The sequence below is a fragment of the Nematostella vectensis genome, chromosome 5 (assembly GCF_932526225.1).
Source record: "Nematostella vectensis chromosome 5, jaNemVect1.1, whole genome shotgun sequence".
NCBI lineage: Eukaryota > Metazoa > Cnidaria > Anthozoa > Actiniaria > Edwardsiidae > Nematostella > Nematostella vectensis.
The window spans coordinates 18,390,068-18,411,854 of record NC_064038.1 but is presented as its reverse complement, the minus strand read 5'-3'; the positions used below and the strand labels follow the sequence as shown (position 1 = coordinate 18,411,854).

The window sequence follows — 21,787 nt, the reverse complement described above, 5'->3', positions numbered from 1 at the left end:
TATATAACAGTCCTGTGAGTACTTCGATGACAAAAAGGAAATGCCTACAGCACACGGTATTCCCAGGCGGTCACCCATCCAAGTACTAACCGCGCCCTACTGAGCTTAAATTCGGTGATCGGACGAGAACCGGTGCTTTCTCAGTGGTATGGTCGTAGACGACAGAACTGTTTAAGATCTATCTATTATATAACAGTCCTGTGAGTACCTCGATAACAAAAAGGAAATGCCTACAGCACACGGTATTCCCAGGCGGTCACCCATCCAAGTACTAACCGTGCCCTACTGAGCTTAACTACGGTGATCGGACGAGAACCGGTGCTTTCTCAGTGGTATGGCCGTAGATGACAGAACTGTGTAAGAAATAGATTTTATATAACAGTCCTGTGAGCACTTTGGTAACAAAAAGGAAATGCCCACAGCACACGGTATTCCGAAGCGGTCACTCATCCAAGTACTTACCGCGCCCTACTGAGCTTAACTTCGGTGATCGGACGAGAACCGGTGCTTTCTAAGTGGTATGGCCGTAGACGATAGAACTGTGTAAGATCTATCTATTATATAACAGTCCTGTGAGTACTTCGATGACAAAAAGAAAATGCCTACAGCACACGGTATTCCCAGGCGGTCACCCATCCAAGTACTAACCGCGCCCTACTGAGCTTAACTTCGGTGATCGGACGAGAACCGGTGCTTTCTAAGTGGTATGGCCGTAGACGATATAACTGTGTAAGATCTATCTATTATATAACAGTCCTGTGAGTACTTCGATGACAAAAAGGAAATGCCTACAGCACACGGTATTCCGAAGCGGTCACCCATCCAAGTACATACCGTGCCCTACTGAGCTTAACTTCGGTGATTGGACGAGAACCGGTGCTTTCTAAGTGGTATGGCCGTAGACGATAGAACTGTGTAAGATCTATCTATTATATAACAGTCCTGTGAGTACTTCGATGACAAAAAGGAAATGCCTACAGCACACGGTATTCCCAGGCGGTCACCCATCCAAGTACTAACCGCGCCCTACTGAGCTTAAATTCGGTGATCGGACGAGAACCGGTGCTTTCTAAGTGGTATGGTCGTAGACGACAGAACTGTTTAAGATCTATCTATTATATAACAGTCCTGTGAGTACCTCGATAACAAAAAGGAAATGCCTACAGCACACGGTATTCCCAGGCGGTCACCCATCCAAGTACTAATCGTGCCCTACTGAGCTTAACTACGGTGATCGGACGAGAACCGGTGCTTTCTCAGTGGTATGGCCGTAGACGACAGAACTGTGTAAGAAATAGATTTTATATAACAGTCCTGTGATCACTTTTGTAACAAAACGGAAATGCCTACAGCACACGGTATTCCGAAGCGGTCACCCATCCAAGTACTTACCGCGCCCTACTGAGCTTAACTTCGGTGATGGGACGAGAACCGGTGCTTTCTAAGTGGTATGGCCGTAGACAATAGAACTGTGTAAGAAATATATATTATATAACAGTCCTGTGAGTACTTCGATGACAAAAAGGAAATGCCTACAGCACACGGTATTCCGAAGCGGTCACCCATCCAAGTACTTACCGCGCCCTACTGAGCTTAACTTCGGTGATCGGACGAGAACCGGTGCTTTCTAAGTGGTATGGCCGTAGACGATAGAACTGTGTAAGATCTATCTATTATATAACAGTCCTGTGAGTACTTCGATGACAAAAGGAAATGCCTACAGCACACGGTATTCCCAGGCGGTCACCCATCCAAGTACTAACCGCGCCCTACTGAGCTTAAATTCGGTGATCGGACGAGAACCGGTGCTTTCTCAGTGGTATGGTCGTAGACGACAGAACTGTTTAAGATCTATCTATTATATAACAGTCCTGTTAGTACTTCGATGACAAAAAGGAAATGCCTACAGCACACGGTATTCCCAGGCGGTCACCCATCCAAGTACTAACCGCGCCCTACTGAGCTTAACTTCGGTGATCGGACGAGAACCGGTGCTTTCTCAGTGGTATGGCCGTAGACGATAGAACTGTTTAAGATCTATCTATCATATAACAGTCCTGTGAGTACCTCGATAACAAAAAGGAAATGCCTACAGCACACGGTATTCCCAGGCGGTCACCAATCCAAGTACTAGCCGTGCCCTACTGAGCTTAACTACGGTGATCGGACGAGAACCGGTGCTTTCTCAGTGGTATGGCCGTAGACGACAGAACTGTATAAGAAATAGATTTGATATAACAGTCCTGTGAGTACTTCGGTAACAAAAAGGAAATGCCTACAGCACACGGTATTCCGAAGCGGTCACCCATCCAAGTACTTACCGCGCCCTACTGAGCTTAACTTCGGTGATCGGACGAGAACCGGTGCTTTCTCAGTGGTATGGCCGTAGACGATAGAACTGTGTAAGGTCTATCTATTATATAACAGTCCTGTGAGTACATCGATAAGAAAAAGGAAATGCGTACAGCACACGGTATTCCCAGGCGGTCACCCGTCCAAGTACTAACCGTGCCCTACTGAGCTTAACTACGGTGATCGGACGAGAACCGGTGCTTTCTCAGTGGTATGGCCGTAGACGACAGAACTGTGTAAGAAATAGATTTTATATAACAGTCCTGTGAGTACTTCGGTAACAAAAAGGAAATGCCTACAGCACACGGTATTTCCAGGCGGTCACCCGTCCAAGTACTAACCGTGCCCTAATGAGCTTAACTACGGTAATCGGACGGGAACCGGTGCTTTCTCAGTGGTATGGCCGTAGACGACAGAACTGTGTAAGAAATAGATTTTATATAACAGTCCTGTGAGTACTTCGGTAACAAAAAGGAAATGCCTACAGCACACGGTATTCCGAAGCGGTCACCCATCCAAGTACTTACCGCGCCCTACTGAGCTTAACTTCGGTGATCGGACGAGAACCGGTGCTTTCTCAGTGGTATGGCCGTAGACGACAGAACTGTTTAAGATCTATCTATTATATAACAGTCCTGTGAGTACCACGATAACAAAAAGAAAATGCCTACAGCACACGGTATTCTCAGGCGGTCACCCATCCAAGTACTAACCGTGCCCTAATGAGCTTAACTACGGTGATCGGACGAGAACCGGTGCTTTCTCAGTGGTATGGCCGTAGACGACAGAACTGTGTAAGAAATAGATTTTATATAACAGTCCTGTGAGTACTTTGGTAAGAAAAAGGAAATGCCTACAGCACACGGTATTCCGAAGCGGTCACCCATCCAAGTACTTACCGCGCCCTACTGAGCTTAAATTCGGTGATCGGACGAGAACCGGTGCTTTCTCAGTGGTATGGCCGTAGACGACAGAACTGTGTAAGAAATATATATTATATAACAATCCTGTGAGTACTTCGATGACAAAAAGGAAATGCCTACAGCACACGGTATTCCCAGGTAGTCACCTATCCAAGTACTAACCGCGCCCTACTGAGCTTAACTTCGGTGATCGGACGAGAACCGGTGCTTTCTCAGTGGTATGGCCGTAGACGTTAGAACAGTTTAAGATCTATCTATTATATAACAGTCCTGTGAGTACCTCGATAACAAAAAGGAAATGCCTACAGCACACGGTATTCCCAGGCGGTCACCCGTCCAAGTACTAACCGTGCCCTACTGACTTTAAGTTCTGTGATCGGACGAGAACTGGTGCTTTCTCAGTGGTATGGCCGTAAACGATAGAACTGTGTAACATCTATCTATTATATAACAGTACTGTCAGTACCTCGATAACAAAAAGGAAATGCCAACAGCACACGGTATTCCGAAGCGGTCACCCATCCAAGTACTTACCGCGCCCTACTGAGCTTAACTTCGGTGATCGGACGAGAACCGGTGCTTTCTCAGTGGTATGGCCGTAGACGACAGAACTGTGTAAGAAATATATATTATATAACAGTCCTGTGAGTACTTCGATGACAAAAAGGAAATGCCCACAGCACACGGTATTCCCAGGCGGTCACCCATCCAAGTACTAACCGCGCCCTACTGAGCTTAACTTCGGTGATCGGACGAGAACCGGTGCTTTTTCAGTGGTATGGCCGTAGACGATAGAACTGTGTAAGATCTATCTATTATATAACAGTCCTGTTAGTACTTCGAAAACAAAAAGTAAATGCCTACAGCACACGGTATTCCCAGGCTGTCACCCATCCAAGTACTAACCGCGCCCTACTGAGCTTAACTTCGGTGATCGGACGAGAACCGGGGCTTTCTCAGTGGTATGGCCGTAGACGTTAGAACAGTTTAAGATCTATCTATTATATAACAGTCCTGTGAGTACCTCGATAACAAAAAGGAAATGCCTACAGCACACGGTATTCCCAGGCGGTCACCCGTCCAAGTACTAACCGTGCCCTACTGACTTTAAGTTCTGTGATCGGACGAGAACTGGTGCTTTCTCAGTGGTATGGCCGTAAACGATAGAACTGTGTAACATCTATCTATTATATAACAGTACTGTCAGTACCTCGATAACAAAAAGGAAATGCCAACAGCACACGGTAATCCGAAGCGGTCACCCATCCAAGTACTTACCGCGCCCTACTGAGCTTAACTTCGGTGATCGGACGAGAACCGGTGCTTTCTCAGTGGTATGGCCGTAGACGACAGAACTGTGTAAGAAATATATATTATATAACAGTCCTGTGAGTACTTCGATGACAAAAAGGAAATGCCTACAGCAAACGGTATTCCCAGGCGGTCACCCATCCAAGTACTAACCGCGCCCTACTGAGCTTAACTACGGTGATCGGACGAGAACCGGTGCTTTTTCAGTGGTATGGCCGTAGACGATAGAACTGTGTAAGATCTATCTATTATATAACAGTCCTGTTAGTACTTCGAAAACAAAAAGTAAATGCCTACAGCACACGGTATTCCCAGGCTGTCACCCATCCAAGTACTAACCGCGCCCTACTGAGCTTAACTTCGGTGATCGGACGAGAACCGGTGCTTTCTCAGTGGTATGGCCGTAGACGATAGAACTGTTTAAGATCTATCTATTATATAACAGTCCTGTGAGTACCTCGATAACAAAAAGGAAATGCCTACAGCACACGGTATTCCCAGGCGGTCACCCGTCCAAGTACTAACCGTGCCCTACTGACTTTAAGTTCTGTGATCGGACGAGAACTGGTGCTTTCTCAGTAATATGGCCGTAAACGATAGAACTGTGTAACATCTATCTATTATATAACAGTCCTGTCAGTACCTCGATAACAAAAAGGAAATGCCAACAGCACACGGTATTCAGAAGCGGTCACCCATCCAAGTACTTACCGCGCCCTACTGAGCTTAACTTCGGTGATCGGACGAGAACCGGTGCTTTCTAAGTGGTATGGCCGTAGACGATAGAACTGTGTAAGATCTATCTATTATATAACAGTCCTGTCAGTACCTCGATAACAAAAAGGAAATGCCAACAGCACACGGTATTCCGAAGCGGTCACCCATCCAAGTACTTACCGCGCCCTACTGAGCTTAACTTCGGTGATCGGACGAGAACCGGTGCTTTCTAAGTGGTATGGCCGTAGACGACAGAACTGTGTAAGAAATATATATTATATAACAGTCCTGTGAGTACTTCGATGACAAAAAGGAAATGCCTACAGCACACGGTATTCCCAGGCGGTCACCCATCCAAGTACTAACCGCGCCCTACTGAGCTTAACTTCGGTGATCGGACGAGAACCGGTGCTTTCTCAGTGGTATGGCAGTAGACGATAGAACTGTGTAAGATCTATCTATTATATAACAGTCCTGTTAGTACTTCGAAAACAAAAAGTAAATGCCTACAGCACACGGTATTCCCAGGCGGTCACCCATCCAAGTACTAACCGCGCCCTACTGAGCTTAACTTCGGTGATCGGACGAGAACCGGTGCTTTCTCAGTGGTATAACCGTAGACGATAGAACTGTTTAAGATCTATCTATTATATAACAGTCCTGTGAGTACCTCGATAACAAAAAGGAAATGCCTACAGCACACAGTATTCCCAGGCGGTCACCCATCCAAGTACTAACCGTGCCATTCTGACTTTAAGTTCTGTGATCGGACGAGAACTGGTGCTTTCTCAGTGGTATGGCCGTAAACGATAGAATTGTGTAACATCTATCTATTATATAACAGTCCTGTCAGTACCTCGATAACAAAACGGAAATGCCTACAGCACACGGTATTCCGAAGCGGTCACCCATCCAAGTACTTACCGCGCCCTAATGAGCTTAACTTCGGTGATCGGACGAGAACCAGTGCTTTCTAAGTGGTATGGCCGTAGACGATAGAACTGTGTAAGATCTATCTATTATATAACAGTCCTGTGAGTACTTCGATGACAAAAAGGAAATGCCTACAGCACACGGTATTCCCAGGCGGTCACCCATCCAAGTACTAACCGCGCCCTACTGAGCTTAACTTCGGTGATCGGACGAGAACCGGTGCTTTCTCAGTGGTATGGTCGTAGACGACAGAACTGTTTAAGATCTATCTATTATATAACAGTCCTGTGAGTACCTCGATAACAAAAAGGAAATGCCTACAGCACACGGTATTCCCAGGCGGTCACACATCCAAGTACTTACCGTGCCCTACTGAGCTTAACTACGGTGATCGGACGAGAACTGGTGCTTTCTCAGTGGTATGGCCGTAGACGACAGAACTGTGTAAGAAATAGATTTTATATAACAGTCCTGTGAGTACTTTGGTAACAAAAAGGAAATGCCTACAGCACACGGTATTCCGAAGCGGTCACCCATCCAAGTACTTACCGCGCCCTACTAAGCTTAACTTCGGTGATCGGACGAGAACCGGTGCTTTCTAAGTGGTATGGCCGTAGACGATAGAACTGTGTAAGATCTATCTATTATATAACAGTCCTGTGAGTACTTCGATGACAAAAAGGAAATGCCTACAGCACACGGTATTCCCAGGCGGTCACCCATCCAAGTACTAACCGCGCCCTACTGAGCTTAACTTCGGTGATCGGACGAGAACCGGTGCTTTCTCAGTGGTATGGTCGTAGACGACAGAACTGTTTAAGATCTATCTATTATATAACAGTCCTGTGAGTACCTCGATAACAAAAAGGAAATGCCTACAGCACACGGTATTCCCAGGCGGTCACCCATCCAAGTACTAACCGTGCCCTACTGAGCTTAACTACGGTGATCGGACGAGAACCGGTGCTTTCTCAGTGGTATGGCCGTAGACGACAGAACTGTGTAAGAAATAGATTTTATATAACAGTCCTGTGAGTACTTTGGTAACAAAAAGGAAATGCCTACAGCACACGGTATTCCGAAGCGGTCACCCATCCAAGTACTTACCGCGCCCTACTGAGCTTAACTTCGGTGATCGGACGAGAACCGGTGCTTTCTAAGTGGTATGGCCGTAGACGACAGAACTGTGTAAGAAATATATATTATATAACAGTCCTGTGAGTACTTCGATGACAAAAAGGAAATGCCTACAGCACACGGTATTCCCAGGCGGTCACCCATCCAAGTACTAACCGCGCCCTACTGAGCTTAACTTCGGTGATCGGACGAGAACCGGTGCTTTCTCAGTGGTATGGCCGTAGACGACAGAACTGTTTAAGATCTATCTATTATATAACAGTCCTGTGAGTACTTCGATGACAAAAAGGAAATGCCTACAGCACACGGTATTCCCAGGCGGTCACCCATCCAAGTACTAACCGCGCCCTACTGAGCCTAACTTCGGTGATCGGACGAGAACCGGTGCTTTCTCAGTGGTATGGCCGTAGACGATAGAACTGTTTAAGATCTATCTATTATATAACAGTCCTGTGAGTACCTCGATAACAAAAAGGAAATGCCTACAGCACACAGTATTCCAAGGCGGTCACCCGTCCAAGTACTAACCGTGCCATACTGACTTTAAGTTCTGTGATCGGACGAGAACTGGTGCTTTCTCAGTGGTATGGCCGTAAACGATAGAACTGTGTAACATCTATCTATTATATAACAGTCCTGTCAGTACCTCGATAACAAAAAGGAAATGCCTACAGCACACGGTATTCCGAAGCGGTCACCCATCCAAGTACTTACCGCGCCCTAATGAGCTTAACTTCGGTGATCGGACGAGAACCGGTGCTTTCTAAGTGGTATGGCCGTAGACGATAGAACTGTGTAAGATCTATCTATTATATAACAGTCCTGTGAGTACTTCGATGACAAAAAGAAAATGCCTACAGCACACGGTATTCCCAGGCGGTCACCCATCCAAGTACTAACCGCGCCCTACTGAGCTTAACTTCGGTGATCGGACGAGAACCGGTGCTTTCTCAGTGGTATGGCCGTAGAAGACAGAACTGTGTAAGAAATATATATTATATAACAGTCCTGTGAGTACTTCGATGACAAAAAGGAAATGCCTACAGCACACGGTATTCCCAGGCGGTCACCCATCCAAGTACTAACCGCGCCCTACTGAGCTTAACTTCGGTGATCGGACGAGAACCGGTGCTTTCTCAGTGGTATGGCCGTAAACGATAGAACTGTGTAACATCTATCTATTATATAACAGTCCTGTCAGTACCTCGATAACAAAAAGGAAATGCCTACAGCACACGGTATTCCGAAGCGGTCACCCATCCAAGTACTTACCGCGCCCTAATGAGCTTAACTTCGGTGATCGGACGAGAACCGGTGCTTTCTAAGTGGTATGGCCGTAGACGATAGAACTGTGTAAGATCTATCTATTATATAACAGTCCTGTGAGTACTTCGATGACAAAAAGGAAATGCCTACAGCACACGGTATTCCCAGGCGGTCACCCATCCAAGTACTAACCGCGCCCTACTGAGCTTAACTTCGGTGATCGGACGAGAACCGGTGCTTTCTCAGTGGTATGGTCGTAGACGACAGAACTGTTTAAGATCTATCTATTATATAACAGTCCTGTGAGTACCTCGATAACAAAAAGGAAATGCCTACAGCACACGGTATTCCCAGGCGGTCACACATCCAAGTACTAACCGTGCCCTACTGAGCTTAACTACGGTGATCGGACGAGAACCGGTGCTTTCTCAGTGGTATGGCCGTAGACGACGGAACTGTGTAAGAAATAGATTTTATATAACAGTCCTGTGAGTACTTTGGTAACAAAAAGGAAATGCCTACAGCACACGGTATTCCGAAGCGGTCACCCATCCAAGTACTTACCGCGCCCTACTGAGCTTAACTTCGGTGATCGGACGAGAACCGGTGCTTTCTAAGTGGTATGGCCGTAGACGATAGAACTGTGTAAGATCTATCTATTATATAACAGTCCTGTGAGTACTTCGATGACAAAAAGGAAATGCCTACAGCACACGGTATTCCCAGGCGGTCACCCATCCAAGTACTAACCGCGCCCTACTGAGCTTAACTTCGGTGATCGGACGAGAACCGGTGCTTTCTCAGTGGTATGGTCGTAGACGACAGAACTGTTTAAGATCTATCTATTATATAACAGTCCTGTGAGTACCTCGATAACAAGAAGGAAATGCCTACAGCACACGGTATTCCCAGGCGGTCACCCATCCAAGTACTAACCGTGCCCTACTGAGCTTAACTACGGTGATCGGACGAGAACCGGTGCTTTCTCAGTGGTATGGCCGTAGACGACAGAACTGTGTAAGAAATAGATTTTATATAACAGTCCTGTGAGTACTTTGGTAACAAAAAGGAAATGCCTACAGCACACGGTATTCCGAAGCGGTCACCCATCCAAGTACTTACCGCGCCCTACTGAGCTTAACTTCGGTGATCGGACGAGAACCGGTGCTTTCTAAGTGGTATGGCCGTAGACGACAGAACTGTGTAAGAAATATATATTATATAACAGTCCTGTGAGTACTTCGATGACAAAAAGGAAATGCCTACAGCACACGGTATTCCCAGGCGGTCACCCATCCAAGTACTAACCGCGCCCTACTAAGCTTAACTTCGGTGATCGGACGAGAACCGGTGCTTTCTCAGTGGTATGGCCGTAGACGATAGAACTGTGTAAGATCTATCTATTATATAACAGTCCTGTTAGTACTTCGAAAACAAAAAGTAAATGCCTACAGCACACGGTATTCCCAGGCGGTCACCCATCCAAGTACTAACCGCGCCCTACTGAGCTTAACTTCGGTGATCGGACGAGAACCGGTGCTTTCTCAGTGGTATGGCCGTAGACGATAGAACTGTTTAAGATCTATCTATTATATAACAGTCCTGTGAGTACCTCGATAACAAAAAGTAAATGCCTACAGCACACAGTATTCCCAGGCGGTCACCCGTCCAAGTACTAACCGTGCCATACTGACTTTAAGTTCTGTGATCGGACGAGAACTGGTGCTTTCTCAGTGGTATGGCCGTAAACGATAGAACTGTGTAACATCTATCTATTATATAACAGTCCTGTCAGTACCTCGATAACAAAAAGGAAATGCCTACAGCACACGGTATTCCGAAGCGGTCACCCATCCAAGTACTTACCGCGCCCTAATGAGCTTAACTTCGGTGATCGGACGAGAACCGGTGCTTTCTAAGTGGTATGGCCGTAGACGATAGAACTGTGTAAGATCTATCTATTATATAACAGTCCTGTGAGTACTTCGATGACAAAAAGGAAATGCCTACAGCACACGGTATTCCCAGGCGGTCACCCATCCAAGTACTAACCGCGCCCTACTGAGCTTAACTTCGGTGATCGGACGAGAACCGGTGCTTTCTCAGTGGTATGGTCGTAGACGACAGAACTGTTTAAGATCTATCTATTATATAACAGTCCTGTGAGTACCTCGATAACAAAAAGGAAATGCCTACAGCACACGGTATTCCCAGGCGGTCACACATCCAAGTACTAACCGTGCCCTACTGAGCTTAACTACGGTGATCGGACGAGAACCGGTGCTTTCTCAGTGGTATGGCCGTAGACGACGGAACTGTGTAAGAAATAGATTTTATATAACAGTCCTGTGAGTACTTTGGTAACAAAAAGGAAATGCCTACAGCACACGGTATTCCGAAGCGGTCACCCATCCAAGTACTTACCGCGCCCTACTGAGCTTAACTTCGGTGATCGGACGAGAACCGGTGCTTTCTAAGTGGTATGGCCGTAGACGATAGAACTGTGTAAGATCTATCTATTATATAACAGTCCTGTGAGTACCTCGATAACAAGAAGGAAATGTCTACAGCACACGGTATTCCCAGGCGGTCACCCATCCAAGTACTAACCGTGCCCTACTGAGCTTAACTACGGTGATCGGACGAGAACCGGTGCTTTCTCAGTGGTATGGCCGTAGACGACAGAACTGTGTAAGAAATAGATTTTATATAACAGTCCTGTGAGTACTTTGGTAACAAAAAGGAAATGCCTACAGCACACGGTATTCCGAAGCGGTCACCCATCCAAGTACTTACCGCGCCCTACTGAGCTTAACTTCGGTGATCGGACGAGAACCGGTGCTTTCTAAGTGGTATGGCCGTAGACGACAGAACTGTGTAAGAAATATATATTATATAACAGTCCTGTGAGTACTTCGATGACAAAAAGGAAATGCCTACAGCACACGGTATTCCCAGGCGGTCACCCATCCAAGTACTAACCGCGCCCTACTGAGCTTAACTTCGGTGATCGGACGAGAACCGGTGCTTTCTCAGTGGTATGGCCGTAGACGATAGAACTGTGTAAGATCTATCTATTATATAACAGTCCTGTTAGTACTTCGAAAACAAAAAGTAAATGCCTACAGCACACGGTATTCCCAGGCGGTCACCCATCCAAGTACTAACCGCGCCCTACTGAGCTTAACTTCGGTGATCGGACGAGAACCGGTGCTTTCTCAGTGGTATGGTCGTAGACGACAGAACTGTTTAAGATCTATCTATTATATAACAGTCCTGTGAGTACCTCGATAACAAGAAGGAAATGCCTACAGCACACGGTATTCCCAGGCGGTCACCCATCCAAGTACTAACCGTGCCCTACTGAGCTTAACTACGGTGATCGGACGAGAACCGGTGCTTTCTCAGTGGTATGGCCGTAGACGACAGAACTGTGTAAGAAATAGATTTTATATAACAGTCCTGTGAGTACTTTGGTAACAAAAAGGAAATGCCTACAGCACACGGTATTCCGAAGCGGTCACCCATCCAAGTACTTACCGCGCCCTACTGAGCTTAACTTCGGTGATCGGACGAGAACCGGTGCTTTCTAAGTGGTATGGCCGTAGACGACAGAACTGTGTAAGAAATATATATTATATAACAGTCCTGTGAGTACTTCGATGACAAAAAGGAAATGCCTACAGCACACGGTATTCCCAGGCGGTCACCCATCCAAGTACTAACCGCGCCCTACTAAGCTTAACTTCGGTGATCGGACGAGAACCGGTGCTTTCTCAGTGGTATGGCCGTAGACGATAGAACTGTGTAAGATCTATCTATTATATAACAGTCCTGTTAGTACTTCGAAAACAAAAAGTAAATGCCTACAGCACACGGTATTCCCAGGCGGTCACCCATCCAAGTACTAACCGCGCCCTACTGAGCTTAACTTCGGTGATCGGACGAGAACCGGTGCTTTCTCAGTGGTATGGCCGTAGACGATAGAACTGTTTAAGATCTATCTATTATATAACAGTCCTGTGAGTACCTCGATAACAAAAAGTAAATGCCTACAGCACACAGTATTCCCAGGCGGTCACCCGTCCAAGTACTAACCGTGCCATACTGACTTTAAGTTCTGTGATCGGACGAGAACTGGTGCTTTCTCAGTGGTATGGCCGTAAACGATAGAACTGTGTAACATCTATCTATTATATAACAGTCCTGTCAGTACCTCGATAACAAAAAGGAAATGCCTACAGCACACGGTATTCCGAAGCGGTCACCCATCCAAGTACTTACCGCGCCCTAATGAGCTTAACTTCGGTGATCGGACGAGAACCGGTGCTTTCTAAGTGGTATGGCCGTAGACGATAGAACTGTGTAAGATCTATCTATTATATAACAGTCCTGTGAGTACTTCGATGACAAAAAGGAAATGCCTACAGCACACGGTATTCCCAGGCGGTCACCCATCCAAGTACTAACCGCGCCCTACTGAGCTTAACTTCGGTGATCGGACGAGAACCGGTGCTATCTCAGTGGTATGGTCGTAGACGACAGAACTGTTTAAGATCTATCTATTATATAACAGTCCTGTGAGTACCTCGATAACAAAAAGGAAATGCCTACAGCACACGGTATTCCCAGGCGGTCACACATCCAAGTACTAACCGTGCCCTACTGAGCTTAACTACGGTGATCGGACGAGAACCGGTGCTTTCTCAGTGGTATGGCCGTAGACGACGGAACTGTGTAAGAAATAGATTTTATATAACAGTCCTGTGAGTACTTTGGTAACAAAAAGGAAATGCCTACAGCACACGGTATTCCGAAGCGGTCACCCATCCAAGTACTTACCGCGCCCTACTGAGCTTAACTTCGGTGATCGGACGAGAACCGGTGCTTTCTAAGTGGTATGGCCGTAGACGATAGAACTGTGTAAGATCTATCTATTATATAACAGTCCTGTGAGTACTTCGATGACAAAAAGGAAATGCCTACAGCACACGGTATTCCCAGGCGGTCACCCATCCAAGTACTAACCGCGCCCTACTGAGCTTAACTTCGGTGATCGGACGAGAACCGGTGCTTTCTAAGTGGTATGGCCGTAGACGACAGAACTGTGTAAGAAATATATATTATATAACAGTCCTGTGAGTACTTCGATGACAAAAAGGAAATGCCTACAGCACACGGTATTCCCAGGCGGTCACCCATCCAAGTACTAACCGCGCCCTACTGAGCTTAACTTCGGTGATCGGACGAGAACCGGTGCTTTCTCAGTGGTATGGCCGTAGACGATAGAACTGTTTAAGATCTATCTATTATATAACAGTCCTGTGAGTACCTCGATAACAAAAAGTAAATGCCTACAGCACACAGTATTCCCAGGCGGTCACCCGTCCAAGTACTAACCGTGCCATACTGACTTTAAGTTCTGTGATCGGACGAGAACTGGTGCTTTCTCAGTGGTATGGCCGTAAACGATAGAACTGTGTAACATCTATCTATTATATAACAGTCCTGTCAGTACCTCGATAACAAAAAGGAAATGCCTACAGCACACGGTATTCCGAAGCGGTCACCCATCCAAGTACTTACCGCGCCCTAATGAGCTTAACTTCGGTGATCGGACGAGAACCGGTGCTTTCTAAGTGGTATGGCCGTAGACGATAGAACTGTGTAAGATCTATCTATTATATAACAGTCCTGTGAGTACTTCGATGACAAAAAGGAAATGCCTACAGCACACGGTATTCCCAGGCGGTCACCCATCCAAGTACTAACCGCGCCCTACTGAGCTTAACTTCGGTGATCGGACGAGAACCGGTGCTATCTCAGTGGTATGGTCGTAGACGACAGAACTGTTTAAGATCTATCTATTATATAACAGTCCTGTGAGTACCTCGATAACAAAAAGGAAATGCCTACAGCACACGGTATTCCCAGGCGGTCACACATCCAAGTACTAACCGTGCCCTACTGAGCTTAACTACGGTGATCGGACGAGAACCGGTGCTTTCTCAGTGGTATGGCCGTAGACGACGGAACTGTGTAAGAAATAGATTTTATATAACAGTCCTGTGAGTACTTTGGTAACAAAAAGGAAATGCCTACAGCACACGGTATTCCGAAGCGGTCACCCATCCAAGTACTTACCGCGCCCTACTGAGCTTAACTTCGGTGATCGGACGAGAACCGGTGCTTTCTAAGTGGTATGGCCGTAGACGATAGAACTGTGTAAGATCTATCTATTATATAACAGTCCTGTGAGTACTTCGATGACAAAAAGGAAATGCCTACAGCACACGGTATTCCCAGGCGGTCACCCATCCAAGTACTAACCGCGCCCTACTGAGCTTAACTTCGGTGATCGGACGAGAACCGGTGCTTTCTCAGTGGTATGGTCGTAGACGACAGAACTGTTTAAGATCTATCTATTATATAACAGTCCTGTGAGTACCTCGATAACAAGAAGGAAATGTCTACAGCACACGGTATTCCCAGGCGGTCACCCATCCAAGTACTAACCGTGCCCTACTGAGCTTAACTACGGTGATCGGACGAGAACCGGTGCTTTCTCAGTGGTATGGCCGTAGACGACAGAACTGTGTAAGAAATAGATTTTATATAACAGTCCTGTGAGTACTTTGGTAACAAAAAGGAAATGCCTACAGCACACGGTATTCCGAAGCGGTCACCCATCCAAGTACTTACCGCGCCCTACTGAGCTTAACTTCGGTGATCGGACGAGAACCGGTGCTTTCTAAGTGGTATGGCCGTAGACGACAGAACTGTGTAAGAAATATATATTATATAACAGTCCTGTGAGTACTTCGATGACAAAAAGGAAATGCCTACAGCACACGGTATTCCCAGGCGGTCACCCATCCAAGTACTAACCGCGCCCTACTGAGCTTAACTTCGGTGATCGGACGAGAACCGGTGCTTTCTCAGTGGTATGGCCGTAGACGATAGAACTGTGTAAGATCTATCTATTATATAACAGTCCTGTTAGTACTTCGAAAACAAAAAGTAAATGCCTACAGCACACGGTATTCCCAGGCGGTCACCCATCCAAGTACTAACCGCGCCCTACTGAGCTTAACTTCGGTGATCGGACGAGAACCGGTGCTTTCTCAGTGGTATGGCCGTAGACGATAGAACTGTTTAAGATCTATCTATTATATAACAGTCCTGTGAGTACCTCGATAACAAAAAGGAAATGCCTACAGCACACAGTATTCCCAGGCGGTCACCCGTCCAAGTACTAACCGTGCCATACTGACTTTAAGTTCTGTGATCGGACGAGAACTGGTGCTTTCTCAGTGGTATGGCCGTAAACGATAGAACTGTGTAACATCTATCTATTATATAACAGTCCTGTCAGTACCTCGATAACAAAAAGGAAATGCCTACAGCACACGGTATTCCGAAGCGGTCACCCATCCAAGTACTTACCGCGCCCTAATGAGCTTAACTTCGGTGATCGGACGAGAACCGGTGCTTTCTAAGTGGTATGGCCGTAGACGATAGAACTGTGTAAGATCTATCTATTATATAACAGTCCTGTGAGTACTTCGATGACAAAAAGGAAATGCCTACAGCACACGGTATTCCCAGGCGGTCACCCATCCAAGTACTAACCGCGCCCTACTGAGCTTAACTTCGGTGATCGGACGAGAACCGGTGCTTTCTCAGTGGTATGGTCGTAGACGACAGAACTGTTTAAGATCTATCTATTATATAACAGTCCTGTGAGTACCTCGATAACAAAAAGGAAATGCCTACAGCACACGGTATTCCCAGGCGGTCACACATCCAAGTACTAACCGTGCCCTACTGAGCTTAACTACGGTGATCGGACGAGAACCGGTGCTTTCTCAGTGGTATGGCCGTAGACGACAGAACTGTGTAAGAAATAGATTTTATATAACAGTCCTGTGAGTACTTTGGTAACAAAAAGGAAATGCCTACAGCACACGGTATTCCGAAGCGGTCACCCATCCAAGTACTTACCGCGCCCTACTGAGCTTAACTTCGGTGATCGGACGAGAACCGGTGCTTTCTAAGTGGTATGGCCGTAGACGATAGAACTGTGTAAGATCTATCTATTATATAACAGTCCTGTGAGTACTTCGATGACAAAAAGGAAATGCCTACAGCACACGGTATTCCCAGGCGGTCACCCATCCAAGTACTAACCGCGCCCTACTGAGCTTAACTTCGGTGATCGGACGAGATCCGGTGCTTTCTCAGTGGTATGGCCGTAGAAGACAGAACTGTGTAAGAAATATATATTATATAACAGTCCTGTGAGTACTTCGATGACAAAAAGGAAATGCCTACAGCACACGGTATTCCCAGGCGGTCACCCATCCAAGTACTAACCGCGCCCTACTGAGCTTAACATCGGTGATCGGACGAGAACCGGTGCTTTCTCAGTGGTATGGTCGTAGACGACAGAACTGTTTAAGATCTATCTATTATATAACAGTCCTGTGAGTACCTCGATAACAAAAAGGAAATGCCTACAGCACACGGTATTCCCAGGCGGTCACCCATCCAAGTACTAACCGTGCCCTACTGAGCTTAACTACGGTGATCGGACGAGAACCGGTGCTTTCTCAGTGGTATGGCCGTAGACGACAGAACTGTGTAAGAAATAGCTTTTATATAACAGTCCTGTGAGTACTTTGGTAACAAAAAGGAAATGTCTACAGCACACAGTATTCCGAAGCGGTCACCCATCCAAGTACTTACCGCGCCCTACTGAGCTTAACTTCGGTGATCGGACGAGAACCGGTGCTTTCTCAGTGGTATGGCCGTAGACGACAGAACTGTGTAAGAAATAGATTTTATATAACAGTCCTGTGAGTACTTTGGTAACAAAAAGGAAATGCCTACAGCACACGGTATTCCGAAGCGGTCACCCATCCAAGTACTTACCGCGCCCTACTGAGCTTAACTTCGGTGATCGGACGAGAACCGGTGCTTTCTAAGTGGTATGGCCGTAGACGATAGAACTGTGTAAGATCTATCTATTATATAACAGTCCTGTGAGTACTTCGATGACAAAAAGGAAATGCCTACAGCACACGGTATTCCCAGGCGGTCACCCATCCAAGTACTAACCGCGCCCTACTGAGCTTAACTTCGGTGATCGGACGAGAACCGGTGCTTTCTCAGTGGTATGGCCGTAGACGACAGATCTGTGTAAGAAATATATATTATATAACAGTCCTGTGAGTACTTCGATGACAAAAAGGAAATGCCTACAGCACACGGTATTCCCAGTCGGTCACCCATCCAAGTACTAACCGCGCCCTACTGAGCTTAACTTCGGTGATCGGACGAGAACCGGTGCTTTCTCAGTGGTATGGTCGTAGACGACAGAACTGTTTAAGATCTATCTATTATATAACAGTCCTGTGAGTACCTCGATAACAAAAAGGAAATGCCTACAGCACACGGTATTCCCAGGCGGTCACCCATCCAAGTACTAACCGTGCCCTACTGAGCTTAACTACGGTGATCGGACGAGAACCGGTGCTTTCTCAGTGGTATGGCCGTAGACGACAGAACTGTGTAAGAAATAGATTTTATATAACAGTCCTGTGAGTACTTTGGTAACAAAAAGGAAATGCCTACAGCACACGGTATTCCCAGGCGGTCACCCATCCAAGTACTAACCGCGCCCTACTGAGCTTAACTTCGGTGATCGGACGAGAACCGGTGCTTTCTCAGTGGTATGGCCGTAGACGACAGAACTGTGTAAGAAATATATATTATATAACAGTCCTGTGAGTACTTCGATGACAAAAAGGAAATGCCTACAGCACACGGTATTCCCAGGCGGTCACCCATCCAAGTACTAACCGCGCCCTACTGAGCTTAACTTCGGTGATCAGACGAGAACTGGTGCTTTCTCAGTGGTATGGCCGTAGACGATAGAACTGTGTAAGATCTATCTATTATATAACAGTCCTGTGAGTACCACGATAACAAAAAGAAAATGCCTACAGCACACGGTATTCTCAGGCGGTCACCCATCCAAGTACTAACCGTGCCCTAATGAGGTTAACTACGGTGATCGGACGAGAACCGGTGCTTTCTCAGTGGTATGGCCGTAGACGACAGAACTGTGTAAGAAATAGATTTTATATAACAGTCCTGTGAGTACTTTGGTAACAAAAAGGAAATGCCTACAGCACACGGTATTCCGAAGCGGTCACCCATCCAAGTACTTACCGCGCCCTACTGAGCTTAACTTCGGTGATCGGACGAGAACCGGTGCTTTCTAAGTGGTATGGCCGTAGACGATAGAACTGTGTAACATCTATCTATTATATAACAGTCCTGTGAGTACTTCGATGACAAAAAGGAAATGCCTACAGCACACGGTATTCCCAGGCGGTCACCCATCCAAGTACTAACCGCGCCCTACTGAGCTTAACTTCGGTGATCGGACGAGAACCGGTGCTTTCTCAGTGGTATGGCCGTAGACGACAGAACTGTGTAAGAAATATATATTTTATAACAGTCCTGTGAGTACTTCGATGACAAAAAGGAAATGCCTACAGCACACGGTATTCCCAGGCGGTCACCTATCCAAGTACTAACCGCGCCCTACTGAGCTTAACTTCGGTGATCGGACGAGAACCGGTGCTTTCTCAGTGGTATGGCCGTAGACGTTAGAACAGTTTAAGATCTATCTATTATATAACAGTCCTGTGAGTACCTCGATAACAAAAAGGAAATGCCTACAGCACACGGTATTCCCAGGCGGTCACCCGTCCAAGTACTAACCGTGCCCTACTGACTTTAAGTTCTGTGATCGGACGAGAACTGGTGTTCTCTCAGTGGTATGGCCGTAAACGATAGAACTGTGTAACATCTATCTATTATATAACAGTACTGTCAGTACCTCGATAACAAAAAGGAAATGCCAACAGCACACGGTATTCCGAAGCGGTCACCCATCCAAGTACTTACCGCGCCCTACTGAGCTTAACTTCGGTGATCGGACGAGAACCGGTGCTTTCTCAGTGGTATGGCCGTAAACGACAGAACTGTGTAAGAAATATATATTATGTAACAGTCCTGTGAGTACTTCGATGACAAAAAGGAAATGCCTACAGCACACGGTATTCCCAGGCGGTCACCCATCCAAGTACTAACCGCGCCCTACTGAGCTTAACTTCGGTGATCGCACGAGAACCGGTGCTTTTTCAGTGGTATGGCCGTAGACGATAGAACTGTGTAAGATCTATCTATTATATAACAGTCCTGTGAGTACTTCGATGACAAAAAGGAAATGCCTACAGCACACGGTATTCCCAGGCGGTCACCCATCCAAGTACTAACCGCGCCCTACTGAGCTTAACTTCGGTGATCGGACGAGAACCGGTGCTTTCTCAGTGGTATGGCCGTAGACGACAGAACTGTGTAAGAAATAGATTTTATATAACAGTCCTGTGAGTACTTTGGTAACAAAAAGGAAATGCCTACAGCACACGGTATTCCGAAGCGGTCACCCATCCAAGTACTTACCGCGCCCTACTGAGCTTAACTTCGGTGATCGGACGAGAACCGGTGCTTTCTAAGTGGTATGGCCGAAGACGATAGAACTGTGTAAGATCTATCTATTATATAACAGTCCTGTGAGTACTTCGATGACAAAAAGGAAATGCCTACAGCACACGGTATTCCGAAGCGGTCACCCATCCAAGTACTTACCGTGCCCTACTGAGCTTAACTTCGGTGATTGGACGAGAACCGGTGCTTTCTAAGTGGTATGGCCGTAGACGATAGAACTGTGTAAGATCTATCTATTATATAACAGTCCTGTGAGTACTTCGATGACAAAAAGGAAATGCCTACAGCACACGGTATTCCCAGGCGGTCACCCATCCAAGTACTAACCGCGCCCTACTGAGCTTAAATTCGGTGATCGGACGAGAACCGGTGCTTTCTCAGTGGTATGGTCGTAGACGACAGAACTGTTTAAGATCTATCTATTATATAACAGTCCTGTGAGTACCTCGATAACAAAAAGGAAATGCCTACAGCACACGGTATTCCCAGGCGGTCACCCATCCAAGTACTAACCGCGCCCTACTGAGCTTAACTTCGGTGATCAGACGAGAACTGGTGCTTTCTCAGTGGTATGGCCGTAGACGATAGAACTGTGTAAGATCTATCTATTATATAACAGTCCTGTGAGTACCAAGATAACAAAAAGAAAATGCCTACAGCACACGGTATTCTCAGGCGGTCACCCATCCAAGTACTAACCGTGCCCTAATGAGGTTAACTACGGTGATCGGACGAGAACCGGTGCTTTCTCAGTGGTATGGCCGTAGACGACAGAACTGTGTAAGAAATAGATTTTATATAACAGTCCTGTGAGTACTTTGGTAACAAAAAGGAAATGCCTACAGCACACGGTATTCCCAGGCGGTCACCCATCCAAGTACTAACCCCGCCCTACTGAGCTTAACTTCGGTGATCGGACGAGAACCGGTGCTTTCTCAGTGGTATGGCCGTAGACGACAGAACTGTGTAAGAAATATATATTTTATAACAGTCCTGTGAGTACTTCGATGACAAAAAGGAAATGCCTACAGCACACGGTATTCCCAGGCGGTCACCTATCCAAGTACTAACCGCGCCCTACTGAGCTTAACTTCGGTGATCGGACGAGAACCGGTGCTTTCTCAGTGGTATGGCCGTAGACGTTAGAACAGTTTAAGATCTATCTATTATATAACAGTCCTGTGAGTACCTCGATAACAAAAAGGAAATGCCTACAGCACACGGTATTCCCAGGCGGTCACCCGTCCAAGTACTAACCGTGCCCTACTGACTTTAAGTTCTGTGATCGGACGAGAACTGGTGTTCTCTCAGTGGTATGGCCGTAAACGATAGAACTGTGTAACATCTATCTATTATATAACAGTACTGTCAGTACCTCGATAACAAAAAGGAAATGCCAACAGCACACGGTATTCCGAAGCGGTCACCCATCCAAGTACTTACCGCGCCCTACTGAGCTTAACTTCGGTGATCGGACGAGAACCGGTGCTTTCTCAGTGGTATGGCCGTAGACGACAGAACTGTGTAAGAAATATATATTATATAACAGTCCTGTGAGTACTTCG

General features: G+C 46.5%; 106 non-coding genes and 11 pseudogenes across 106 annotated transcripts; all 117 read right to left on the bottom strand.

Annotated features, from left to right (window-relative positions):
* Positions 1–41: 41 nt before the first annotated feature.
* LOC125565218 lies at positions 42–160 on the bottom strand. Its single transcript, XR_007310233.1, has one exon. It is a non-coding gene; the product is annotated as a 5S ribosomal RNA (ribosomal RNA).
* A 67-nt stretch (positions 161–227) lies between these two features.
* On the bottom strand, positions 228–346 carry LOC125564001. The gene has a single exon (XR_007309020.1). It is a non-coding gene; the product is annotated as a 5S ribosomal RNA (ribosomal RNA).
* Positions 347–413: 67 nt separating this feature from the next.
* Positions 414–532, bottom strand: LOC125566390. Its single transcript, XR_007311397.1, has one exon. It is a non-coding gene; the product is annotated as a 5S ribosomal RNA (ribosomal RNA).
* A 67-nt stretch (positions 533–599) lies between these two features.
* On the bottom strand, positions 600–718 carry LOC125564077. The gene has a single exon (XR_007309096.1). It is a non-coding gene; the product is annotated as a 5S ribosomal RNA (ribosomal RNA).
* Positions 719–785: 67 nt separating this feature from the next.
* Positions 786–904, bottom strand: LOC125566340. The gene has a single exon (XR_007311347.1). It is a non-coding gene; the product is annotated as a 5S ribosomal RNA (ribosomal RNA).
* A 67-nt stretch (positions 905–971) lies between these two features.
* LOC125566039 lies at positions 972–1,090 on the bottom strand. The gene has a single exon (XR_007311046.1). It is a non-coding gene; the product is annotated as a 5S ribosomal RNA (ribosomal RNA).
* Positions 1,091–1,157: 67 nt separating this feature from the next.
* LOC125563525 lies at positions 1,158–1,276 on the bottom strand. The gene has a single exon (XR_007308544.1). It is a non-coding gene; the product is annotated as a 5S ribosomal RNA (ribosomal RNA).
* Positions 1,277–1,343: 67 nt separating this feature from the next.
* On the bottom strand, positions 1,344–1,462 carry LOC125566473. Its single transcript, XR_007311482.1, has one exon. It is a non-coding gene; the product is annotated as a 5S ribosomal RNA (ribosomal RNA).
* Positions 1,463–1,529: 67 nt separating this feature from the next.
* LOC125565480 lies at positions 1,530–1,648 on the bottom strand. The gene has a single exon (XR_007310494.1). It is a non-coding gene; the product is annotated as a 5S ribosomal RNA (ribosomal RNA).
* A 66-nt stretch (positions 1,649–1,714) lies between these two features.
* On the bottom strand, positions 1,715–1,833 carry LOC125565217. Its single transcript, XR_007310232.1, has one exon. It is a non-coding gene; the product is annotated as a 5S ribosomal RNA (ribosomal RNA).
* A 67-nt stretch (positions 1,834–1,900) lies between these two features.
* LOC125564562 lies at positions 1,901–2,019 on the bottom strand. The gene has a single exon (XR_007309581.1). It is a non-coding gene; the product is annotated as a 5S ribosomal RNA (ribosomal RNA).
* A 67-nt stretch (positions 2,020–2,086) lies between these two features.
* On the bottom strand, positions 2,087–2,205 carry LOC125564983. The gene has a single exon (XR_007310001.1). It is a non-coding gene; the product is annotated as a 5S ribosomal RNA (ribosomal RNA).
* A 67-nt stretch (positions 2,206–2,272) lies between these two features.
* On the bottom strand, positions 2,273–2,391 carry LOC125564368. The gene has a single exon (XR_007309387.1). It is a non-coding gene; the product is annotated as a 5S ribosomal RNA (ribosomal RNA).
* Positions 2,392–2,458: 67 nt separating this feature from the next.
* On the bottom strand, positions 2,459–2,577 carry LOC125565172. Its single transcript, XR_007310188.1, has one exon. It is a non-coding gene; the product is annotated as a 5S ribosomal RNA (ribosomal RNA).
* A 67-nt stretch (positions 2,578–2,644) lies between these two features.
* LOC125566219 lies at positions 2,645–2,763 on the bottom strand. The gene has a single exon (XR_007311226.1). It is a non-coding gene; the product is annotated as a 5S ribosomal RNA (ribosomal RNA).
* A 67-nt stretch (positions 2,764–2,830) lies between these two features.
* On the bottom strand, positions 2,831–2,949 carry LOC125564367. The gene has a single exon (XR_007309386.1). It is a non-coding gene; the product is annotated as a 5S ribosomal RNA (ribosomal RNA).
* A 67-nt stretch (positions 2,950–3,016) lies between these two features.
* LOC125564709 lies at positions 3,017–3,135 on the bottom strand. The gene has a single exon (XR_007309728.1). It is a non-coding gene; the product is annotated as a 5S ribosomal RNA (ribosomal RNA).
* Positions 3,136–3,202: 67 nt separating this feature from the next.
* On the bottom strand, positions 3,203–3,321 carry LOC125565767. Its single transcript, XR_007310778.1, has one exon. It is a non-coding gene; the product is annotated as a 5S ribosomal RNA (ribosomal RNA).
* Positions 3,322–3,388: 67 nt separating this feature from the next.
* On the bottom strand, positions 3,389–3,507 carry LOC125563495. The gene has a single exon (XR_007308514.1). It is a non-coding gene; the product is annotated as a 5S ribosomal RNA (ribosomal RNA).
* A 67-nt stretch (positions 3,508–3,574) lies between these two features.
* Positions 3,575–3,693, bottom strand: LOC125566668 (annotated as a pseudogene).
* Positions 3,694–3,760: 67 nt separating this feature from the next.
* On the bottom strand, positions 3,761–3,879 carry LOC125565036. The gene has a single exon (XR_007310054.1). It is a non-coding gene; the product is annotated as a 5S ribosomal RNA (ribosomal RNA).
* Positions 3,880–3,946: 67 nt separating this feature from the next.
* On the bottom strand, positions 3,947–4,065 carry LOC125564579. Its single transcript, XR_007309598.1, has one exon. It is a non-coding gene; the product is annotated as a 5S ribosomal RNA (ribosomal RNA).
* A 67-nt stretch (positions 4,066–4,132) lies between these two features.
* Positions 4,133–4,251, bottom strand: LOC125565675. Its single transcript, XR_007310686.1, has one exon. It is a non-coding gene; the product is annotated as a 5S ribosomal RNA (ribosomal RNA).
* A 67-nt stretch (positions 4,252–4,318) lies between these two features.
* LOC125566667 lies at positions 4,319–4,437 on the bottom strand (annotated as a pseudogene).
* Positions 4,438–4,504: 67 nt separating this feature from the next.
* LOC125566115 lies at positions 4,505–4,623 on the bottom strand. Its single transcript, XR_007311122.1, has one exon. It is a non-coding gene; the product is annotated as a 5S ribosomal RNA (ribosomal RNA).
* Positions 4,624–4,690: 67 nt separating this feature from the next.
* On the bottom strand, positions 4,691–4,809 carry LOC125565882. The gene has a single exon (XR_007310891.1). It is a non-coding gene; the product is annotated as a 5S ribosomal RNA (ribosomal RNA).
* A 67-nt stretch (positions 4,810–4,876) lies between these two features.
* On the bottom strand, positions 4,877–4,995 carry LOC125564702. The gene has a single exon (XR_007309721.1). It is a non-coding gene; the product is annotated as a 5S ribosomal RNA (ribosomal RNA).
* A 67-nt stretch (positions 4,996–5,062) lies between these two features.
* On the bottom strand, positions 5,063–5,181 carry LOC125566991 (annotated as a pseudogene).
* A 67-nt stretch (positions 5,182–5,248) lies between these two features.
* LOC125566260 lies at positions 5,249–5,367 on the bottom strand. Its single transcript, XR_007311267.1, has one exon. It is a non-coding gene; the product is annotated as a 5S ribosomal RNA (ribosomal RNA).
* A 67-nt stretch (positions 5,368–5,434) lies between these two features.
* Positions 5,435–5,553, bottom strand: LOC125565977. Its single transcript, XR_007310985.1, has one exon. It is a non-coding gene; the product is annotated as a 5S ribosomal RNA (ribosomal RNA).
* Positions 5,554–5,620: 67 nt separating this feature from the next.
* Positions 5,621–5,739, bottom strand: LOC125563742. Its single transcript, XR_007308762.1, has one exon. It is a non-coding gene; the product is annotated as a 5S ribosomal RNA (ribosomal RNA).
* Positions 5,740–5,806: 67 nt separating this feature from the next.
* LOC125563661 lies at positions 5,807–5,925 on the bottom strand. The gene has a single exon (XR_007308681.1). It is a non-coding gene; the product is annotated as a 5S ribosomal RNA (ribosomal RNA).
* Positions 5,926–5,992: 67 nt separating this feature from the next.
* Positions 5,993–6,111, bottom strand: LOC125567023 (annotated as a pseudogene).
* Positions 6,112–6,178: 67 nt separating this feature from the next.
* Positions 6,179–6,297, bottom strand: LOC125566343. The gene has a single exon (XR_007311350.1). It is a non-coding gene; the product is annotated as a 5S ribosomal RNA (ribosomal RNA).
* A 67-nt stretch (positions 6,298–6,364) lies between these two features.
* LOC125563834 lies at positions 6,365–6,483 on the bottom strand. The gene has a single exon (XR_007308853.1). It is a non-coding gene; the product is annotated as a 5S ribosomal RNA (ribosomal RNA).
* A 67-nt stretch (positions 6,484–6,550) lies between these two features.
* Positions 6,551–6,669, bottom strand: LOC125565880. Its single transcript, XR_007310889.1, has one exon. It is a non-coding gene; the product is annotated as a 5S ribosomal RNA (ribosomal RNA).
* A 67-nt stretch (positions 6,670–6,736) lies between these two features.
* LOC125565153 lies at positions 6,737–6,855 on the bottom strand. Its single transcript, XR_007310170.1, has one exon. It is a non-coding gene; the product is annotated as a 5S ribosomal RNA (ribosomal RNA).
* Positions 6,856–6,922: 67 nt separating this feature from the next.
* On the bottom strand, positions 6,923–7,041 carry LOC125563832. The gene has a single exon (XR_007308851.1). It is a non-coding gene; the product is annotated as a 5S ribosomal RNA (ribosomal RNA).
* A 67-nt stretch (positions 7,042–7,108) lies between these two features.
* LOC125563320 lies at positions 7,109–7,227 on the bottom strand. Its single transcript, XR_007308339.1, has one exon. It is a non-coding gene; the product is annotated as a 5S ribosomal RNA (ribosomal RNA).
* Positions 7,228–7,294: 67 nt separating this feature from the next.
* Positions 7,295–7,413, bottom strand: LOC125565479. The gene has a single exon (XR_007310493.1). It is a non-coding gene; the product is annotated as a 5S ribosomal RNA (ribosomal RNA).
* Positions 7,414–7,480: 67 nt separating this feature from the next.
* LOC125564551 lies at positions 7,481–7,599 on the bottom strand. Its single transcript, XR_007309570.1, has one exon. It is a non-coding gene; the product is annotated as a 5S ribosomal RNA (ribosomal RNA).
* A 67-nt stretch (positions 7,600–7,666) lies between these two features.
* On the bottom strand, positions 7,667–7,785 carry LOC125564237. The gene has a single exon (XR_007309257.1). It is a non-coding gene; the product is annotated as a 5S ribosomal RNA (ribosomal RNA).
* Positions 7,786–7,852: 67 nt separating this feature from the next.
* Positions 7,853–7,971, bottom strand: LOC125567086 (annotated as a pseudogene).
* A 67-nt stretch (positions 7,972–8,038) lies between these two features.
* Positions 8,039–8,157, bottom strand: LOC125566184. Its single transcript, XR_007311191.1, has one exon. It is a non-coding gene; the product is annotated as a 5S ribosomal RNA (ribosomal RNA).
* A 67-nt stretch (positions 8,158–8,224) lies between these two features.
* On the bottom strand, positions 8,225–8,343 carry LOC125563605. Its single transcript, XR_007308624.1, has one exon. It is a non-coding gene; the product is annotated as a 5S ribosomal RNA (ribosomal RNA).
* Positions 8,344–8,410: 67 nt separating this feature from the next.
* LOC125563508 lies at positions 8,411–8,529 on the bottom strand. Its single transcript, XR_007308527.1, has one exon. It is a non-coding gene; the product is annotated as a 5S ribosomal RNA (ribosomal RNA).
* A 67-nt stretch (positions 8,530–8,596) lies between these two features.
* LOC125566182 lies at positions 8,597–8,715 on the bottom strand. Its single transcript, XR_007311189.1, has one exon. It is a non-coding gene; the product is annotated as a 5S ribosomal RNA (ribosomal RNA).
* Positions 8,716–8,782: 67 nt separating this feature from the next.
* Positions 8,783–8,901, bottom strand: LOC125563831. The gene has a single exon (XR_007308850.1). It is a non-coding gene; the product is annotated as a 5S ribosomal RNA (ribosomal RNA).
* A 67-nt stretch (positions 8,902–8,968) lies between these two features.
* Positions 8,969–9,087, bottom strand: LOC125564805. Its single transcript, XR_007309822.1, has one exon. It is a non-coding gene; the product is annotated as a 5S ribosomal RNA (ribosomal RNA).
* Positions 9,088–9,154: 67 nt separating this feature from the next.
* On the bottom strand, positions 9,155–9,273 carry LOC125565478. The gene has a single exon (XR_007310492.1). It is a non-coding gene; the product is annotated as a 5S ribosomal RNA (ribosomal RNA).
* Positions 9,274–9,340: 67 nt separating this feature from the next.
* LOC125563830 lies at positions 9,341–9,459 on the bottom strand. Its single transcript, XR_007308849.1, has one exon. It is a non-coding gene; the product is annotated as a 5S ribosomal RNA (ribosomal RNA).
* Positions 9,460–9,526: 67 nt separating this feature from the next.
* Positions 9,527–9,645, bottom strand: LOC125563319. Its single transcript, XR_007308338.1, has one exon. It is a non-coding gene; the product is annotated as a 5S ribosomal RNA (ribosomal RNA).
* Positions 9,646–9,712: 67 nt separating this feature from the next.
* LOC125565477 lies at positions 9,713–9,831 on the bottom strand. The gene has a single exon (XR_007310491.1). It is a non-coding gene; the product is annotated as a 5S ribosomal RNA (ribosomal RNA).
* Positions 9,832–9,898: 67 nt separating this feature from the next.
* On the bottom strand, positions 9,899–10,017 carry LOC125563517. Its single transcript, XR_007308536.1, has one exon. It is a non-coding gene; the product is annotated as a 5S ribosomal RNA (ribosomal RNA).
* A 67-nt stretch (positions 10,018–10,084) lies between these two features.
* Positions 10,085–10,203, bottom strand: LOC125564540. The gene has a single exon (XR_007309559.1). It is a non-coding gene; the product is annotated as a 5S ribosomal RNA (ribosomal RNA).
* Positions 10,204–10,270: 67 nt separating this feature from the next.
* On the bottom strand, positions 10,271–10,389 carry LOC125567054 (annotated as a pseudogene).
* A 67-nt stretch (positions 10,390–10,456) lies between these two features.
* LOC125566181 lies at positions 10,457–10,575 on the bottom strand. Its single transcript, XR_007311188.1, has one exon. It is a non-coding gene; the product is annotated as a 5S ribosomal RNA (ribosomal RNA).
* A 67-nt stretch (positions 10,576–10,642) lies between these two features.
* On the bottom strand, positions 10,643–10,761 carry LOC125563829. Its single transcript, XR_007308848.1, has one exon. It is a non-coding gene; the product is annotated as a 5S ribosomal RNA (ribosomal RNA).
* Positions 10,762–10,828: 67 nt separating this feature from the next.
* LOC125564804 lies at positions 10,829–10,947 on the bottom strand. Its single transcript, XR_007309821.1, has one exon. It is a non-coding gene; the product is annotated as a 5S ribosomal RNA (ribosomal RNA).
* Positions 10,948–11,014: 67 nt separating this feature from the next.
* LOC125565476 lies at positions 11,015–11,133 on the bottom strand. Its single transcript, XR_007310490.1, has one exon. It is a non-coding gene; the product is annotated as a 5S ribosomal RNA (ribosomal RNA).
* A 67-nt stretch (positions 11,134–11,200) lies between these two features.
* Positions 11,201–11,319, bottom strand: LOC125567281. The gene has a single exon (XR_007311806.1). It is a non-coding gene; the product is annotated as a 5S ribosomal RNA (ribosomal RNA).
* A 67-nt stretch (positions 11,320–11,386) lies between these two features.
* On the bottom strand, positions 11,387–11,505 carry LOC125565474. Its single transcript, XR_007310488.1, has one exon. It is a non-coding gene; the product is annotated as a 5S ribosomal RNA (ribosomal RNA).
* A 67-nt stretch (positions 11,506–11,572) lies between these two features.
* Positions 11,573–11,691, bottom strand: LOC125564529. The gene has a single exon (XR_007309548.1). It is a non-coding gene; the product is annotated as a 5S ribosomal RNA (ribosomal RNA).
* A 67-nt stretch (positions 11,692–11,758) lies between these two features.
* On the bottom strand, positions 11,759–11,877 carry LOC125563828. Its single transcript, XR_007308847.1, has one exon. It is a non-coding gene; the product is annotated as a 5S ribosomal RNA (ribosomal RNA).
* Positions 11,878–11,944: 67 nt separating this feature from the next.
* On the bottom strand, positions 11,945–12,063 carry LOC125563318. The gene has a single exon (XR_007308337.1). It is a non-coding gene; the product is annotated as a 5S ribosomal RNA (ribosomal RNA).
* Positions 12,064–12,130: 67 nt separating this feature from the next.
* On the bottom strand, positions 12,131–12,249 carry LOC125565473. Its single transcript, XR_007310487.1, has one exon. It is a non-coding gene; the product is annotated as a 5S ribosomal RNA (ribosomal RNA).
* A 67-nt stretch (positions 12,250–12,316) lies between these two features.
* LOC125563516 lies at positions 12,317–12,435 on the bottom strand. Its single transcript, XR_007308535.1, has one exon. It is a non-coding gene; the product is annotated as a 5S ribosomal RNA (ribosomal RNA).
* Positions 12,436–12,502: 67 nt separating this feature from the next.
* Positions 12,503–12,621, bottom strand: LOC125564518. Its single transcript, XR_007309537.1, has one exon. It is a non-coding gene; the product is annotated as a 5S ribosomal RNA (ribosomal RNA).
* A 67-nt stretch (positions 12,622–12,688) lies between these two features.
* LOC125567053 lies at positions 12,689–12,807 on the bottom strand (annotated as a pseudogene).
* Positions 12,808–12,874: 67 nt separating this feature from the next.
* Positions 12,875–12,993, bottom strand: LOC125566180. Its single transcript, XR_007311187.1, has one exon. It is a non-coding gene; the product is annotated as a 5S ribosomal RNA (ribosomal RNA).
* Positions 12,994–13,060: 67 nt separating this feature from the next.
* Positions 13,061–13,179, bottom strand: LOC125564232. The gene has a single exon (XR_007309252.1). It is a non-coding gene; the product is annotated as a 5S ribosomal RNA (ribosomal RNA).
* Positions 13,180–13,246: 67 nt separating this feature from the next.
* LOC125564803 lies at positions 13,247–13,365 on the bottom strand. The gene has a single exon (XR_007309820.1). It is a non-coding gene; the product is annotated as a 5S ribosomal RNA (ribosomal RNA).
* Positions 13,366–13,432: 67 nt separating this feature from the next.
* Positions 13,433–13,551, bottom strand: LOC125565472. The gene has a single exon (XR_007310486.1). It is a non-coding gene; the product is annotated as a 5S ribosomal RNA (ribosomal RNA).
* Positions 13,552–13,618: 67 nt separating this feature from the next.
* LOC125564076 lies at positions 13,619–13,737 on the bottom strand. The gene has a single exon (XR_007309095.1). It is a non-coding gene; the product is annotated as a 5S ribosomal RNA (ribosomal RNA).
* Positions 13,738–13,804: 67 nt separating this feature from the next.
* On the bottom strand, positions 13,805–13,923 carry LOC125564506. The gene has a single exon (XR_007309525.1). It is a non-coding gene; the product is annotated as a 5S ribosomal RNA (ribosomal RNA).
* Positions 13,924–13,990: 67 nt separating this feature from the next.
* LOC125567052 lies at positions 13,991–14,109 on the bottom strand (annotated as a pseudogene).
* Positions 14,110–14,176: 67 nt separating this feature from the next.
* LOC125566179 lies at positions 14,177–14,295 on the bottom strand. The gene has a single exon (XR_007311186.1). It is a non-coding gene; the product is annotated as a 5S ribosomal RNA (ribosomal RNA).
* Positions 14,296–14,362: 67 nt separating this feature from the next.
* Positions 14,363–14,481, bottom strand: LOC125564231. Its single transcript, XR_007309251.1, has one exon. It is a non-coding gene; the product is annotated as a 5S ribosomal RNA (ribosomal RNA).
* Positions 14,482–14,548: 67 nt separating this feature from the next.
* Positions 14,549–14,667, bottom strand: LOC125564802. Its single transcript, XR_007309819.1, has one exon. It is a non-coding gene; the product is annotated as a 5S ribosomal RNA (ribosomal RNA).
* Positions 14,668–14,734: 67 nt separating this feature from the next.
* On the bottom strand, positions 14,735–14,853 carry LOC125565471. Its single transcript, XR_007310485.1, has one exon. It is a non-coding gene; the product is annotated as a 5S ribosomal RNA (ribosomal RNA).
* Positions 14,854–14,920: 67 nt separating this feature from the next.
* On the bottom strand, positions 14,921–15,039 carry LOC125563827. Its single transcript, XR_007308846.1, has one exon. It is a non-coding gene; the product is annotated as a 5S ribosomal RNA (ribosomal RNA).
* Positions 15,040–15,106: 67 nt separating this feature from the next.
* Positions 15,107–15,225, bottom strand: LOC125567272. Its single transcript, XR_007311796.1, has one exon. It is a non-coding gene; the product is annotated as a 5S ribosomal RNA (ribosomal RNA).
* A 67-nt stretch (positions 15,226–15,292) lies between these two features.
* LOC125565470 lies at positions 15,293–15,411 on the bottom strand. Its single transcript, XR_007310484.1, has one exon. It is a non-coding gene; the product is annotated as a 5S ribosomal RNA (ribosomal RNA).
* A 67-nt stretch (positions 15,412–15,478) lies between these two features.
* LOC125564495 lies at positions 15,479–15,597 on the bottom strand. Its single transcript, XR_007309513.1, has one exon. It is a non-coding gene; the product is annotated as a 5S ribosomal RNA (ribosomal RNA).
* Positions 15,598–15,664: 67 nt separating this feature from the next.
* LOC125564484 lies at positions 15,665–15,783 on the bottom strand. Its single transcript, XR_007309502.1, has one exon. It is a non-coding gene; the product is annotated as a 5S ribosomal RNA (ribosomal RNA).
* Positions 15,784–15,850: 67 nt separating this feature from the next.
* Positions 15,851–15,969, bottom strand: LOC125567051 (annotated as a pseudogene).
* Positions 15,970–16,036: 67 nt separating this feature from the next.
* On the bottom strand, positions 16,037–16,155 carry LOC125566178. The gene has a single exon (XR_007311185.1). It is a non-coding gene; the product is annotated as a 5S ribosomal RNA (ribosomal RNA).
* A 67-nt stretch (positions 16,156–16,222) lies between these two features.
* LOC125563826 lies at positions 16,223–16,341 on the bottom strand. The gene has a single exon (XR_007308845.1). It is a non-coding gene; the product is annotated as a 5S ribosomal RNA (ribosomal RNA).
* Positions 16,342–16,408: 67 nt separating this feature from the next.
* On the bottom strand, positions 16,409–16,527 carry LOC125564800. Its single transcript, XR_007309818.1, has one exon. It is a non-coding gene; the product is annotated as a 5S ribosomal RNA (ribosomal RNA).
* A 67-nt stretch (positions 16,528–16,594) lies between these two features.
* LOC125565469 lies at positions 16,595–16,713 on the bottom strand. The gene has a single exon (XR_007310483.1). It is a non-coding gene; the product is annotated as a 5S ribosomal RNA (ribosomal RNA).
* Positions 16,714–16,780: 67 nt separating this feature from the next.
* Positions 16,781–16,899, bottom strand: LOC125564780. The gene has a single exon (XR_007309799.1). It is a non-coding gene; the product is annotated as a 5S ribosomal RNA (ribosomal RNA).
* A 67-nt stretch (positions 16,900–16,966) lies between these two features.
* Positions 16,967–17,085, bottom strand: LOC125564776. Its single transcript, XR_007309795.1, has one exon. It is a non-coding gene; the product is annotated as a 5S ribosomal RNA (ribosomal RNA).
* Positions 17,086–17,152: 67 nt separating this feature from the next.
* LOC125563317 lies at positions 17,153–17,271 on the bottom strand. Its single transcript, XR_007308336.1, has one exon. It is a non-coding gene; the product is annotated as a 5S ribosomal RNA (ribosomal RNA).
* Positions 17,272–17,338: 67 nt separating this feature from the next.
* Positions 17,339–17,457, bottom strand: LOC125564815. Its single transcript, XR_007309833.1, has one exon. It is a non-coding gene; the product is annotated as a 5S ribosomal RNA (ribosomal RNA).
* Positions 17,458–17,524: 67 nt separating this feature from the next.
* On the bottom strand, positions 17,525–17,643 carry LOC125565468. The gene has a single exon (XR_007310482.1). It is a non-coding gene; the product is annotated as a 5S ribosomal RNA (ribosomal RNA).
* Positions 17,644–17,710: 67 nt separating this feature from the next.
* On the bottom strand, positions 17,711–17,829 carry LOC125564473. Its single transcript, XR_007309491.1, has one exon. It is a non-coding gene; the product is annotated as a 5S ribosomal RNA (ribosomal RNA).
* A 67-nt stretch (positions 17,830–17,896) lies between these two features.
* LOC125564631 lies at positions 17,897–18,015 on the bottom strand. The gene has a single exon (XR_007309650.1). It is a non-coding gene; the product is annotated as a 5S ribosomal RNA (ribosomal RNA).
* Positions 18,016–18,082: 67 nt separating this feature from the next.
* On the bottom strand, positions 18,083–18,201 carry LOC125563316. The gene has a single exon (XR_007308335.1). It is a non-coding gene; the product is annotated as a 5S ribosomal RNA (ribosomal RNA).
* Positions 18,202–18,268: 67 nt separating this feature from the next.
* On the bottom strand, positions 18,269–18,387 carry LOC125564462. Its single transcript, XR_007309480.1, has one exon. It is a non-coding gene; the product is annotated as a 5S ribosomal RNA (ribosomal RNA).
* Positions 18,388–18,454: 67 nt separating this feature from the next.
* LOC125563987 lies at positions 18,455–18,573 on the bottom strand. Its single transcript, XR_007309006.1, has one exon. It is a non-coding gene; the product is annotated as a 5S ribosomal RNA (ribosomal RNA).
* A 67-nt stretch (positions 18,574–18,640) lies between these two features.
* LOC125565727 lies at positions 18,641–18,759 on the bottom strand. Its single transcript, XR_007310738.1, has one exon. It is a non-coding gene; the product is annotated as a 5S ribosomal RNA (ribosomal RNA).
* A 67-nt stretch (positions 18,760–18,826) lies between these two features.
* Positions 18,827–18,945, bottom strand: LOC125565467. Its single transcript, XR_007310481.1, has one exon. It is a non-coding gene; the product is annotated as a 5S ribosomal RNA (ribosomal RNA).
* A 67-nt stretch (positions 18,946–19,012) lies between these two features.
* Positions 19,013–19,131, bottom strand: LOC125564451. The gene has a single exon (XR_007309469.1). It is a non-coding gene; the product is annotated as a 5S ribosomal RNA (ribosomal RNA).
* A 67-nt stretch (positions 19,132–19,198) lies between these two features.
* On the bottom strand, positions 19,199–19,317 carry LOC125564025. Its single transcript, XR_007309044.1, has one exon. It is a non-coding gene; the product is annotated as a 5S ribosomal RNA (ribosomal RNA).
* A 67-nt stretch (positions 19,318–19,384) lies between these two features.
* On the bottom strand, positions 19,385–19,503 carry LOC125566801 (annotated as a pseudogene).
* Positions 19,504–19,570: 67 nt separating this feature from the next.
* Positions 19,571–19,689, bottom strand: LOC125565716. Its single transcript, XR_007310727.1, has one exon. It is a non-coding gene; the product is annotated as a 5S ribosomal RNA (ribosomal RNA).
* A 67-nt stretch (positions 19,690–19,756) lies between these two features.
* LOC125564682 lies at positions 19,757–19,875 on the bottom strand. The gene has a single exon (XR_007309701.1). It is a non-coding gene; the product is annotated as a 5S ribosomal RNA (ribosomal RNA).
* Positions 19,876–19,942: 67 nt separating this feature from the next.
* Positions 19,943–20,061, bottom strand: LOC125564440. Its single transcript, XR_007309458.1, has one exon. It is a non-coding gene; the product is annotated as a 5S ribosomal RNA (ribosomal RNA).
* A 67-nt stretch (positions 20,062–20,128) lies between these two features.
* Positions 20,129–20,247, bottom strand: LOC125565987. The gene has a single exon (XR_007310995.1). It is a non-coding gene; the product is annotated as a 5S ribosomal RNA (ribosomal RNA).
* Positions 20,248–20,314: 67 nt separating this feature from the next.
* On the bottom strand, positions 20,315–20,433 carry LOC125566129. The gene has a single exon (XR_007311136.1). It is a non-coding gene; the product is annotated as a 5S ribosomal RNA (ribosomal RNA).
* Positions 20,434–20,500: 67 nt separating this feature from the next.
* On the bottom strand, positions 20,501–20,619 carry LOC125565216. Its single transcript, XR_007310231.1, has one exon. It is a non-coding gene; the product is annotated as a 5S ribosomal RNA (ribosomal RNA).
* A 67-nt stretch (positions 20,620–20,686) lies between these two features.
* Positions 20,687–20,805, bottom strand: LOC125563986. Its single transcript, XR_007309005.1, has one exon. It is a non-coding gene; the product is annotated as a 5S ribosomal RNA (ribosomal RNA).
* A 67-nt stretch (positions 20,806–20,872) lies between these two features.
* On the bottom strand, positions 20,873–20,991 carry LOC125565726. Its single transcript, XR_007310737.1, has one exon. It is a non-coding gene; the product is annotated as a 5S ribosomal RNA (ribosomal RNA).
* A 67-nt stretch (positions 20,992–21,058) lies between these two features.
* On the bottom strand, positions 21,059–21,177 carry LOC125567244. Its single transcript, XR_007311768.1, has one exon. It is a non-coding gene; the product is annotated as a 5S ribosomal RNA (ribosomal RNA).
* A 67-nt stretch (positions 21,178–21,244) lies between these two features.
* LOC125564024 lies at positions 21,245–21,363 on the bottom strand. Its single transcript, XR_007309043.1, has one exon. It is a non-coding gene; the product is annotated as a 5S ribosomal RNA (ribosomal RNA).
* A 67-nt stretch (positions 21,364–21,430) lies between these two features.
* LOC125566800 lies at positions 21,431–21,549 on the bottom strand (annotated as a pseudogene).
* A 67-nt stretch (positions 21,550–21,616) lies between these two features.
* Positions 21,617–21,735, bottom strand: LOC125565035. Its single transcript, XR_007310053.1, has one exon. It is a non-coding gene; the product is annotated as a 5S ribosomal RNA (ribosomal RNA).
* Between the last annotated feature and the right edge of the window lie 52 nt (positions 21,736–21,787).